This window comes from Quercus suber, unplaced genomic scaffold, assembly GCF_002906115.3.
Source record: "Quercus suber isolate HL8 unplaced genomic scaffold, Cork oak 2.0 scaffold_27, whole genome shotgun sequence".
Taxonomy (NCBI): domain Eukaryota; kingdom Viridiplantae; phylum Streptophyta; class Magnoliopsida; order Fagales; family Fagaceae; genus Quercus; species Quercus suber.
In genome coordinates, this window is record NW_027069492.1 from 1,984,361 (window position 1) to 1,996,507 (window position 12,147).

Here is a 12,147-nt window from a genome sequence, read left to right on the forward strand (position 1 = left end):
ATTGCAAACTACTTCGATACAGGATTCAAATTGAAGTTTTTGATGCAACTGACAAGACAAATTTTGTGATATTTGATCGAGATGTCGAGAAAATCCTAAATAAATCTACAAGAGATTTTGCTGAAAAATAAATTGAGGTACAACTTATTTAAATTATTGTAAAACTATTGATATTGAAGAAGGAATCCCATGTGATTTTTTTTTTTTTTAAATTTAAGAAAAATATGGATTTTCCTACTTCATTTGAATGAATTCAATCTAAATGATGGTTTTGAAAATTACATAATTGCTAAGATTTTTGATGCACCTTCAAATGACAAAAAGGTATGGAAGAAAATATATATATATATATACACAATCCAATATACTATATTAAGTCTTTTTGCTACACTATTCCAAAATTAACAAAAATAAAAAATAAAAACATTTACAAAAAACTATCACATCATTGAAATTTAACATAAATGCAAATACTTACAAAAAATCTTAGCGACAAAGTCCAAACTTTGTAAGATCCAATTAAGAATCTCCCGATGCCAATTCATTAGTGATTAACGCAAATAATGCAACAAAAGGAAAAAGTGGTGAAAGCTCGAAAATTGAACAAATATGGACGGACTAAACTTCAAACATTGAAGATGAAGAAACTAATAATGATAACAAGCGCGCCACCATACTACAATAACAAAGTATTGAACAAACAACAACAACAACAACAAAAGATTTCGTAATGAAGCTTTTTATTATGTCATATAAATAAAAATCAATAATATAGAATGAATTAATATGCTTTTATCAACTTTTATTATACAATATTACTCCAAAATTGTATTAATTATTGCTCATTACTTGAACAAAATAATTATAATAGATATATGTGTACAATTTATAATTGTTACTTTTTATGATGAACTCATTACTAACAAAGTTTTATAATAAATATGTTATAATATATTAATAATATTTTCGAAAAAAAAAATTACATAAAACATTATAATATTATTCATGCATCGCACGAGCAACTTACTAACTGATATAAAAACTTTCTTTAAATAGTCAATTAACAAATGTCCTAAGAGTATCTTAATTATAATATAATAAAAATGACATCAAATAATAAACTGAAATGAAAATTGTATTAGTCGAGAGGTGACAAACGACACGTATTTGGAATTTCATCAGCTGATTGCGGAAAACATCATAATGTTATTTAATTAAGGGTTTGGCTTACCTCTAGTATTTTTTTAACTGGAATCTCCTTTTATTTGAAAGAGAAACTGCCACGTCATCCACTAACTAAATGAAATGTGGAGATTAAAACTCACTACTACTTGTCATTGTGTATTTAAATCAAAATGAGACCTCCAGTTAAAAAATTACCGAAGATAAGTCAAACTCTTTAATTAAAACTAGGTGCATATTAGAACTTTTTTATTTATTTATTTATTTTTATAATCGGTGCATATGGAACATTATAACATAATCTTTTACCACAAAGTTAGTTTCAACCTTTTCTAAAATTGTGTTTGTAATTCTTTTGGTCCATGAAATTTTTAATTATTTTAATTTTGATCCTTTAAATTTAAAAGGTTCTAATTTGGTCCCTAAAATGTCAAAATGGGATTAATTTCATTCTTAAAATTTGTGGTAAGTTCGATTTTGGTCCAATAATTGTGGTTGATTTAATCTGGCCCCCTCAAAATTTTTTAAATTTCAAAATCAAAATCAAACATTTTAAATCTCAATAAATTAAACCCATATTTGAGGACCAAAAGTGCAATTTATCCAAAAATTTATTTTCAAGAGCCTTACACTATCACTTATCAGATAGAAGTTATATATTTCATCAAAAAAATCAAATAGAAGTTATATAGATTGTTGGATACTAAATCATAACTACCGAAGTTATTAGTCATGCCAAAGTTATTAACCCAAAAACTCCAAAACCCAGAATACAACCATTTCTACATAACCAAGACACATAATTAAATTTAGGTTAAAATGCAAAATTGGTCCTTTAAGTTTTACATTTTGTCATTTTTAGTCCTTTAAGTTTCAGTTTTGTCATTTCAACCTCTAAGTTTCAAATATTGTCAATGTAGTCCTCCATTAGGCTTTTGTTAGCTGTTACCGTCTATTAACCAAAACAATGTCGTTTTGGATTCTCTTTTTTCTTAATTAAAAAAATGAAAAATGTTAATGAAACAAAAAAAAAACAAAACAAAAAAAAAAAAAACAAAACAAAACATGAAAAACAAAACAAAAAAACCCCACCCCCACCCACCGATACGATACCCTAGCCTCACCAATCTCTCACTCTTTCTCTTTTCCCCTCTTTCTTTCTCCCTCAATGAGTCCCTCAGCCCTTTTTCAACAAGTCCCAGAAATTCCATTCTATTAGGTTCACCGGTCAAACTCACTACATGTACCGGCAATTGGGAGTTGCCGGTACCAGAAGTGCGATCAAAGAAGCACAAGGTGATAATTGGGTTGGCAAATATTCAACCAGAGATGGAGTTGAGTGAGATAAGGGAGAGATAGGGTCAGCAAAGCCCAATACCGATGTTTCCGTTTGTTAGAGCATCCGTATCAGATGTTCTAAAAATTATGCCATTTTACCATATTAAAAGCCTACTTTATTATTTTGCCACATCATTTTACAACACCTCATTTATCAGATGTTCTATATTTTTACCCCTTCATTTAAAATAATATATACAATACTTTAAAATAATATAAAAACATCCTCCACACAATCCAACAGCAGCAACAGTCATAGCAACCTCCGCCACAGCACTACCAGCATCAACCTCCACTGTGGCAACCAAAATCCACCACACAGAAAAAAAAAAAAAAAAAAAAAAGAAGAAGAAGAAGACAGCCACAACCCACAAACCCAGATCGGTGAGAAGAAAGAAGAAAGACAGAGAGGCAAACCCATCACGCCAGCGAGCAAAACACCAAGCAAAACACACACAAACCCACCACAACCCAGAGACCCACGCCGATCAGAATCCGAAGTCGCAAAATCAGCCACAACCCACAACCCACGCCGATTACAAAGCGATGATGACGACGATGACGATGGCCCTTCTCGTCTTGGACGTCGGCGATGACGATGGCTTGTGCGCCGTGAACGACGAACTCGCGAGCCGTGGCCACCGTGAGCGGCGAACTCGCGATTCTCGCCCATGCCGCTTGCGCCTCCGGTGAAGAGAAAAGGGGGAATCGGTGAGAGGGAACCCATGCCGCTTGCGCCTCCGGTGATAATGGCCACCGTCAAACTGATCTAAAATTAAAGAACAAAAAAAAATCTCACCAAATGTGAAGAGAAAAGAGGGAATCGGTGAGACTTGAGAGAGAACAGAGGCGGTGAGAGAGAACAGAAAAGAATAAAGGGAAGAGAGAGGAGAGAGAGAAGAGAATAAAAAATTATTATCCCATATACCATATGTGAACAGTACCGTTGCAAATTTGCAACGGTACTGTTCACATGTTGCAAAAATTATGAGATTTGGCACATCTCATATTTGGTGTTTTTTATGTTTGGTGTGGTAAATGTGCCAAATATTTGGCATTTGGCACATTTACCACACCTGATGTGGATGCTCTTAGTGAGGGAGGGGAACCAGTGATTGCCAGTGGTGATGGTGGTAGGAGGAGTGGAGGGAATGGGTCTATGAAGAGTAATTGGGCATTTCTTTCTACCATTGAGGTGGTAGGGCCCACTTTGTTAGCAGTTGGCTCAAGCATCTTCTTCTGCTTGCTTTCCACTTTTGTGACCATTTCCACTCATTGCAAATTTATTTATTTATTTTGTTTGATTTCTCCCTTAGTCAGTCCCTCAGCCCCTTAATTTTTTTCTCAAAATTTGGTGAGAATAGGGTATCGTATCGGTGGGTGGGAGTGGGGTTTTTTGTTTTGTTTTTCAGTTGGCAGGAGAACGACGTTGTTCCCCTTAGGTTTTTTTTATTTTATTATTTTTTTTTAAATAACGTTTTTCATCTTTTTTATTAAGAAATTAAAAAAAAAGTATAAAAAAAAGGAGCTCAAGACGGTGTTATTTTGGTTAGTAGATAGCAACAGTTAACATAAGCTTAACGGAAAATTGCATTGACAATATTTGAAATTTAAAATTGAAATGACAAAATCGAAACTTAAATTATTGAAATGATAAAATGTGAAACATAGAGTCAGTTTTACATTTTAGCATTAAATTTAATATTATACAACATCCAAAATAACCTGTACCTAAAGTGTCTACTTTGAAAAATATTCTAAATGGCAAAGAGCACTAGCATTAGCTATTGCCATCCCAAATTCCATTTTCCCACTCCAAAACTTAATTTATCTATTTTAACACTTCATTTGACAATATATCCTATATCAGACGTTTTATTTTAATATTTCAACACATTAAAATAATATAAACAATTAATAAAAAAATCATTTAATTTTTATAATCCCAAAACCTCTCTTCTCTCTGCTTTGAACTCATTCACCACAACCTCCACAACCACAACCTAATTCCACCATGACAACCACCCATAACCACTGGCCACCATGATGCAAAAATACTAAAAACAACCCAAATGCAAAACACTACCAAAATCAACCCAGCCACAAGCAGCAAAATAAAAACCACTAGATCAGAACACCAGAACCACCACCACCCACCACACACAGCTTAACCCAAAACCACTACCAGCCACCACTAAGTCAAAGAAAAAGTGAAAGAGGAGAGAGATTAGAACCCACCACTAGATTGGAACCCACCACCACCAATCACCAGCCAAAATAAACCTAACACCACTGGCCAAAACCACCACCAATCACTACCACCTCAAAACACCAAACCTACAGAACTACAATCCCACGTCTCAAACCAAATCCAATCCCGAAAATCAACCATAAGCAACAAAACAAAAAAGGGGATTCGATGCATGGTGAGATTAGGCAGAGTTCAGCGGAGGCAAGCAACTTGGCAAGAGGCAAAAGCAAAGAGGCAGGCACTTGGCAAGATCAGCTTTGGGCCAAAGATCACTTTGAGAGAGGTTGAGATAGAGAGAGGACTTAGAGAAAGGGAGAGGCAGACAAGAGTGATGAGATAGATATGTGAGAGGAGAGAAAAAAATTTAGCATTAGTCTGTACTTTTCCAAATTCAGAACAATACTATTCACCCATGCCGAAATTTTTGGTATTTAAAATATCTCATATGAGTATTTTTTGGTGTTTGGTGTGCCAAATATCAAATATTTGACATTTAGTATACATGATGCTAGTGCTCTAACACTGAGAACTGCAATGTGCTCATAAAAGTTCCAATGCTGAACACTGGTCCCTGGCTTCAATCTAATGGGAAATTCGCATTAACCCTTTAAAAGCATAACTAGCATTTTTTTAGCAATGGAGATCAAGGATCTTCTTCAATATATTTTAGGTTCTATTTTCCATTCCATTCCGCACGTCACCTTAATATCTAAAGTCAGAACCTTACATGCCAGTATCCTATATGTTGAACGATCAGACTACACTAGATGATAATACATCATGNTCGTATTAAATTACTGCATTGAATCTTTTTTTTTTTTTTTTTTGAGAAATTGCATTGAATCTATTCATATGTATTGTCTCGTATTTCATGTTTTTTCAACTGTCATGTTACTAATTAGTTGATTAAAGTATTTTTAATATTTAGGTAAAAAACAGAGGGTTCATATAGGTTAATATAGCATATCGGTTAATCCAAAATTTTATTTTGATTTTTCATAGATCTAAAAAAAAAAAAAGTGACTTCTTTAAATTTAGATTTAGTATATGTTTGGATTCGGTGACCACGTTTTGCATTTTGCAATTTTTTATTTTTTAGTAATTTAAAAAATGAACAGTAACCAAAATTTTTTTTTTTATTGTTTTAAATTTTCAATTTTCAGCAAAATAAGCGATATCCAAACGCACCCTTAGATACTTTTGATCCGAACCCAATCTTGATTTGAATTTGTCAATCCAATCATATCTTTATTTCTTTTTTGGTTAAACAAAGCTCATAATAATATTAATTAGAAACAATCATTATCAATCTATTTACAAAAAGCTTAACTTTATACTAGGCAGGTCATTCAAAATATGCAGAGCAGGTCCTTTCTTCTCATGTTCACATTCCACGCTTCAATAACTTTAACCTCAATTATTACAAATATTGACCACATTTGTGTTTAGGTCAATCAATGCTTTTTACGCTAGCTTCTTTTTAGGTACATAATAGTTCGCATGCAATTCTCTTCCACCAATTTCACTGATACAGTACAATGCGCATCCAGCACTTTCTGCCCCATCTCCTGCCATCTTCCAAGAAATTGCTCCTTTGGCAGACTCCTCCTGGATACAAATATTTTAGATCATCTAATTTTTTATGTAATTTGTTTAAATTATTTGATCTAAATAGTTGCAAGTTGTATTATTTTGTGATATATCATTTATTAGTTGAGATATCTTTTTGTGCATGGTTGTTAGTTTTGTATTGTTGTGTAGTTGGGATGATCATGTATCGACGTATCGTTGGATACAAGAATTGTATTGACTTTATTAGTATGTACAGTCTAATCCATAAGCATGTAATTACTTTATTTTTCTTTATTTTGCTTTGCCCAAAGCAAAATAATGTAATTACATGCTTATGACTTAGACAGTTCATACTAATACAGTATATATTTTTGGGTGGGGATCATTATGTTTGCCTTCTTTCTCTTTAATTGTTTCGTTTGATTGTTCCATCTATATCCTTTTATTATTATCAGATTTTATCTATAGGGTTCATGAGACTAAAACTAAAAACCAAACTTTTTAGTGTGACCAATTTGATTGTAAATATTGTAAATACATATTTAGTCAGATATGTTTAATTATATTGCATAAGTGATTGCAGAAGAAATCATTAATTGAATTAATCCCAAATTTGTAAGAAAAATACTTATATATATTTTAAACCTTTATAAGTTGTTGACTATTCATGTATCATATAATACAAGATATTATATGTGATATATACAAATATTAAAATTCTAAGTCAAAAATACTATTCTAATTTTGAAAAAATATATTTATGTAAAAATAAATAAAAAATGCATGTTAATGGGATTTCTACCATGCAGAAAATAATGCATCACAAAACTAGGCTCAATTGATGAGGCAAATAGGCAACCTTGTAAGGCCCCAAAGAAAAAAGGTCTCTAAATTTTTACCAATGTTGATATCTTTGTACCACTAGAAGTATTAATTAAGTCTTATAATTCACTAATAAATAAAAGATAGTTTTTTAAATAAATAAATAAACTTGTTAAAGAAAACCTTTTTCATTGGAAGTGACAATTCATTTTTCTTAGTTTTAGAGTGAAAGAACTCATTTAATCTCCCACACACAAATACTAAAAAAACTCATTAATTTCCCACTAGTAAATAAATTTATACTCAAATTTTATTTAGAGATTCAAATGTAGAATTTTATTAAAAATTTTAATCATAATTTTTTAGCATTTTTTTGCTTCACTCAAGAAATAGTTTTTATTTTAGTTCTATAGTCATTGAGTAATACAATAAATTTGTTATTTTATATTAAAAAATAGGTTTTAAATAATAATTAAAAAAAAAAACAAAAGTTAAATAAATCTTCAACTTTATTTGAAGAAGTTGCCTTAGACTTACACCCCACAATGTCTTAAGTGAAGAATACAAAACTGCAACCTAATTCAACCCAACTAAGTCTTCATTTCTCCTCCATTATTACTACCAATTCCATTGTCAGTTGATAGTAGACTCACACAGTCACACTCAAACTGTGCATGGGGCACTTTCTTCTTTATATATTGTCGTCTCATCTTCCAAGAAATTGCAAGCCCATTTGATAATATTATTCTACTAACGTAATTTGTATTTTTTAAAAATACGTGTGAAAATTGAAAACTGTTATTTAAGTTGTGGTATCAAATACCCCCTACTCCTCTGGCAGACTCCTTTTAGATGCCACTACTTGGAATAATAATATTTTGATCTTTAGTCCATTTTTATGTTGATTAATCGATTAATTTATATGTTTAAGAGAGAAAAATTCATGGATTGATATAAGCTAGAAGATAGACAAAATAAATAAAAATTCTAACCCAACTTCAACTTCACGCTTGAATAATTTTCAGCCTTGCATTATTGTAACTTTTGACCACTTTTGCCATTGCTCAATCAACACTATGCACTTTATCTTCTTCTAAAAAAAAAATTTAGTTCAATTTTTTTATTAGTGCAAATATGTTATTTAAAAATATTTTATATTTTTAAATATACAGCATCATTTTAGTATACATACGGAAGGTTCATCACAGTAATTGAAAATATTCCAGGACTAACATATTCATAATCTGTACAAGCTAATCTATACAAAATGTTTGATTTCTTCAAACGTGTTTGACAAATTGTGGCTACTACAGTTTGGAAACAGCTTATTTAGCTAAAACTAAAAACATTTTGTTGAAATTGCTGTAGATAAAGTTGAAAAGTAGCTGAAATAATATAGTGAGATTTATGAATAATATCAAAAAATGAAATAGAACCCATAAATAATAATAAAAATAAGTTAAATAGTAAAATTAAAAATTATAAAAAATTATAAATAAAAAAAATAAAAAATAAAACAACTTTTTAAACCAATGCTAACGCAACTTCTATATCAAACCAACGTACATCTCTAACCATCACGAAAGTGATATACAAAGCCTATAATAAGCTAATTTCATAAAGAAATATTACGTCCACAACATTTTTACAACATATCATAGGTGGTTAGTTGTTATTGATTCAAATTTGAACCTAATACTAAAATTACTTTTTTGCCCCAATAATAACAACTAGTAATAACCTGTCACTTAGGATTTGTTGTAAAAATGTTATGAAAATATTATAGACGTATCATTTCTTAATTCCACAACTCAATATTTTTCATTGTTAAGTCATCAAGAACATCTACCATTGGATTGGGTATATCCGGAGTCAGCTTGACTGGCTTTGGTCAATAAACATGTAGTAGTCTTCCTCGTGTGGCACTTTCTGCTCTATCTCTTGTCATCTTCCAAGAAATTGCTCCTTTATGTCGTTGTATCTTGATAGTATACACTCTGCATGGGGCACTTTCTGCAATAATCTATTTCTTGTCTTCTTTCAAAAAATTGGAATTATATTTTGATCTTTTATCCATTTTTATATTATTGATTAATCCATCAATTTATCTTAATGATTAAGAGAGAAAAACTCATGGATCGATCTAAGCTAGAAGTACTAGTGACTCCTTTTAATACAGGTAGTTTTAATTTGATCCAATCTTGACCTTAATCTATTAAGTTCAAACCAAACTCAATCATGTAGCCAAGACAGACCAAAAATAAATAAATAAATAAAACCCAACTTCACCTAATGCTTGAATAATTTTCACCTTCACCTTCACGCTTGACCACTTTTGCCATTGTTCAATCAACACTTTGCCCTTTATCCTCTTTTGAGGTATTTCACATCCACTTGTCTACGTTTGAGTCATGATGATGAACAACAAGAAACAGAAGAACCAAACAGCAAAACAAAAGATAAGGAAATTAGAAAGATAATCTAAGGGAAAACATAAACTCTGAAAGAGACGAAGAATCAGTAAAGACCCAACAACGAGCCCACTCAAAAAGACTACGCTGGCATAAAACCTTTAACTCGTCCAACGTCTTCTCCATGTTCTCAAAGGAGGCCTTCATCATTCATGCCACTACGTTTAATGCTTATTTGTAAGAGTAGTGTTTATTGCACACAAATTAACTCACACAGTCTTGCATGCACGTCCAAACTACAGAACTTGTGCAAGTCATGATTTTTAATTGTGCGTCCCAAAACTTTGTGAATTAGTTTGTGTGCAATAGCTTTTACTCTATTTGATCTTATTTGCTTTTAGAAGCCCATTTCTTCACCATGATGCCTATTGCTAATGTACCAGAGATTAAAATAAATAAAATAAAATAAAACAGATAAGGCATCAGAATATGATGAAGTCACTGCCTATCCAATATTATTCCACTTGATTATCAGAAAATTATCAAGGATAAAAATAAACAAAAAACAAATAGAAATAAAACTTAAAAATAGATTTCTCACCGAAATCCATAACTTGATCTCAGGAAAAAAAAAAAGCATCAAATTCAAGTCTCAAGTTGCTTTTCCTTATTGACCTCTCCAATTTCTTGCACAAGTCTAAAGACAGAATTTTAAATTTTGTTGTTTTTATTTCTGAAGTTTGAGCATTCAAATAAAGATATATACAATGATAATCAATATGTAGGGCTAATCACAAATGCATACCTCATAATCTAGAAAAGTGTTGAAGTCACTGCTATGGAGACTTTAAGTAGGAAGCCACAACATAAGGTTTGAAAGTGAATGAATTGTCATTAATTCTGTACATTCAAGAAAGAATAGAACTATTTCTCATTATATAGATGGGAAATGGAAGCAGCCATGGGATGAAGTGTAAATGCTAGGAAAGCCTTGGCCTTACTTGATGTTTTGTCGATGGTGATACCTAATATACCCAATCAACAATTGCAAATACATTCAAATTACGGTTCCAATTGACCTACAACCAGAAATTTTTTAGGAAAAAATAATACGAAAGAAAACTCAAAACAATAAAATTAATGTAGCTTGAGAATCACAACAATCTTGAAGGAATCCAATCATGAGTATCAAGTTGTAACCCCCTTGTTCAATTTGTTTTGAATATCAAGTTGTACTTCCATATAGTGTACACCATACAGTAAACCAAATATTAAGTTCGTCTACAAATATAATCAAAATAGAATAAACAATTTGTCACAGATTTTCACTCAAGTTCAGAACTAACTTCATATGAATTCAGAACATTAACAAACGTTAGTGAAGTTTCAAAATTTGAATAGATGAAGAGCCCTTACCGATGAAGACAATACAATAGTAACTAAAGATCCCTAAGCAATGTGTACATTGTTAGTAGACCAGATTAAACAATTGTTGGTAGAACAGAATAAACACACATCACACAAATAATCTCACGAACTTAAGAATTGATTGTCCAAAAGGATATACCAGATTTCTGCTGTAGGGAGGAATTTGAAGATCTAAGTATGCTATTCAGGAAAATATGTTGCACTATATGAGCACACGATTTTTTTAAAAAGAAAATTTTAAGTATATTATTAAAACATAAGTGCATAAGCTAGTCTATCTCAAAGTAAAATGTTAAACAAAAGGACATCTGAGAAAAAATATCAATTTTAGATCTTTTGAGCTTAGAATAAGAACCAAGTGTTTATCAAGATATTTGGAATATGGGCAATCTTGAACTATCTAGCTGAAAAACATGTCCTCTAGTTGAAAAATAAAGGAATACCATCATCTGTCATTTAGTGAGGCACCAGACCCTTACCCCTGCTGGTAGATATCTCAGCTTCTTGCAACTATTTGTAGACAGGTTATCAAATAAATGAAAGGTTCTCCAAATATAGTGGAAAGTCATCCACTCTTGTTAACTCTTTGATTTCAAAATATGTTACTTACGCTTGTTGGGATAGATGAGGCAGCAACTTGAGCTTAGGCCACCACCCACATAATGTTTGATTTGTGTGCAACCTAAAATGTCTGACACCCTTTAAACAACAAAGAAAAAAAGAAAAGAGAGAGAGAGAGGGAAACAAGCTCCTTTAACAATACAACATATAATTTTTCTTTCTTTTATGGATCCAGATTACAGTATCAAAGTCAGATAACACCACAATGCAGAGTATGTAACTGAAAACTAATAATGAGTATGCGTTTCAGTATTAGGCACATTTACTTTTGCAACCCTGAAAAGAACTTACCCCCCCCCCCCCCCCCCCCCCCCAACCCACCCCCTCCTCTCCCTAAGTTGTTGGTGGTTTTGGAGGAAGAAGAAACCTAGTCTGTTGTGGGCTTGTTTTGTTTTGTATCACTGCCCTTTCAATAAACATAATATAAAAATGTTCCACATTCTACTCTTCCGTTTACTCTTGTTTAAGTTTCAAGGATAAAAATAAAACCTAGATGATATTCTATGGATAAAAATACAACCT

At 31.7% G+C, this 12,147-nt stretch overlaps 1 long non-coding RNA gene across 3 annotated transcripts; it reads right to left on the reverse strand.

Annotated features, from left to right (window-relative positions):
* Positions 1 to 8,149: 8,149 nt before the first annotated feature.
* LOC112040944 (uncharacterized) lies at positions 8,150 to 11,908 on the reverse strand. 3 transcript variants are annotated; one of them, XR_010627201.1, is made up of 4 exons: positions 10,578 to 11,908; positions 10,382 to 10,476; positions 9,015 to 9,563; positions 8,150 to 8,258 (listed from the first exon to the last, which is right to left on the reverse strand). It is a non-coding gene; the product is annotated as an uncharacterized LOC112040944 (long non-coding RNA). The 3 variants fall into 3 exon arrangements; XR_002886125.2 differs by lacking the exon at positions 8,150 to 8,258 and having other exon boundaries at positions 8,752 to 9,563; XR_010627202.1 differs by lacking the exon at positions 8,150 to 8,258 and having other exon boundaries at positions 8,752 to 9,563; positions 10,382 to 10,500.
* Positions 11,909 to 12,147: the final 239 nt, after the last annotated feature.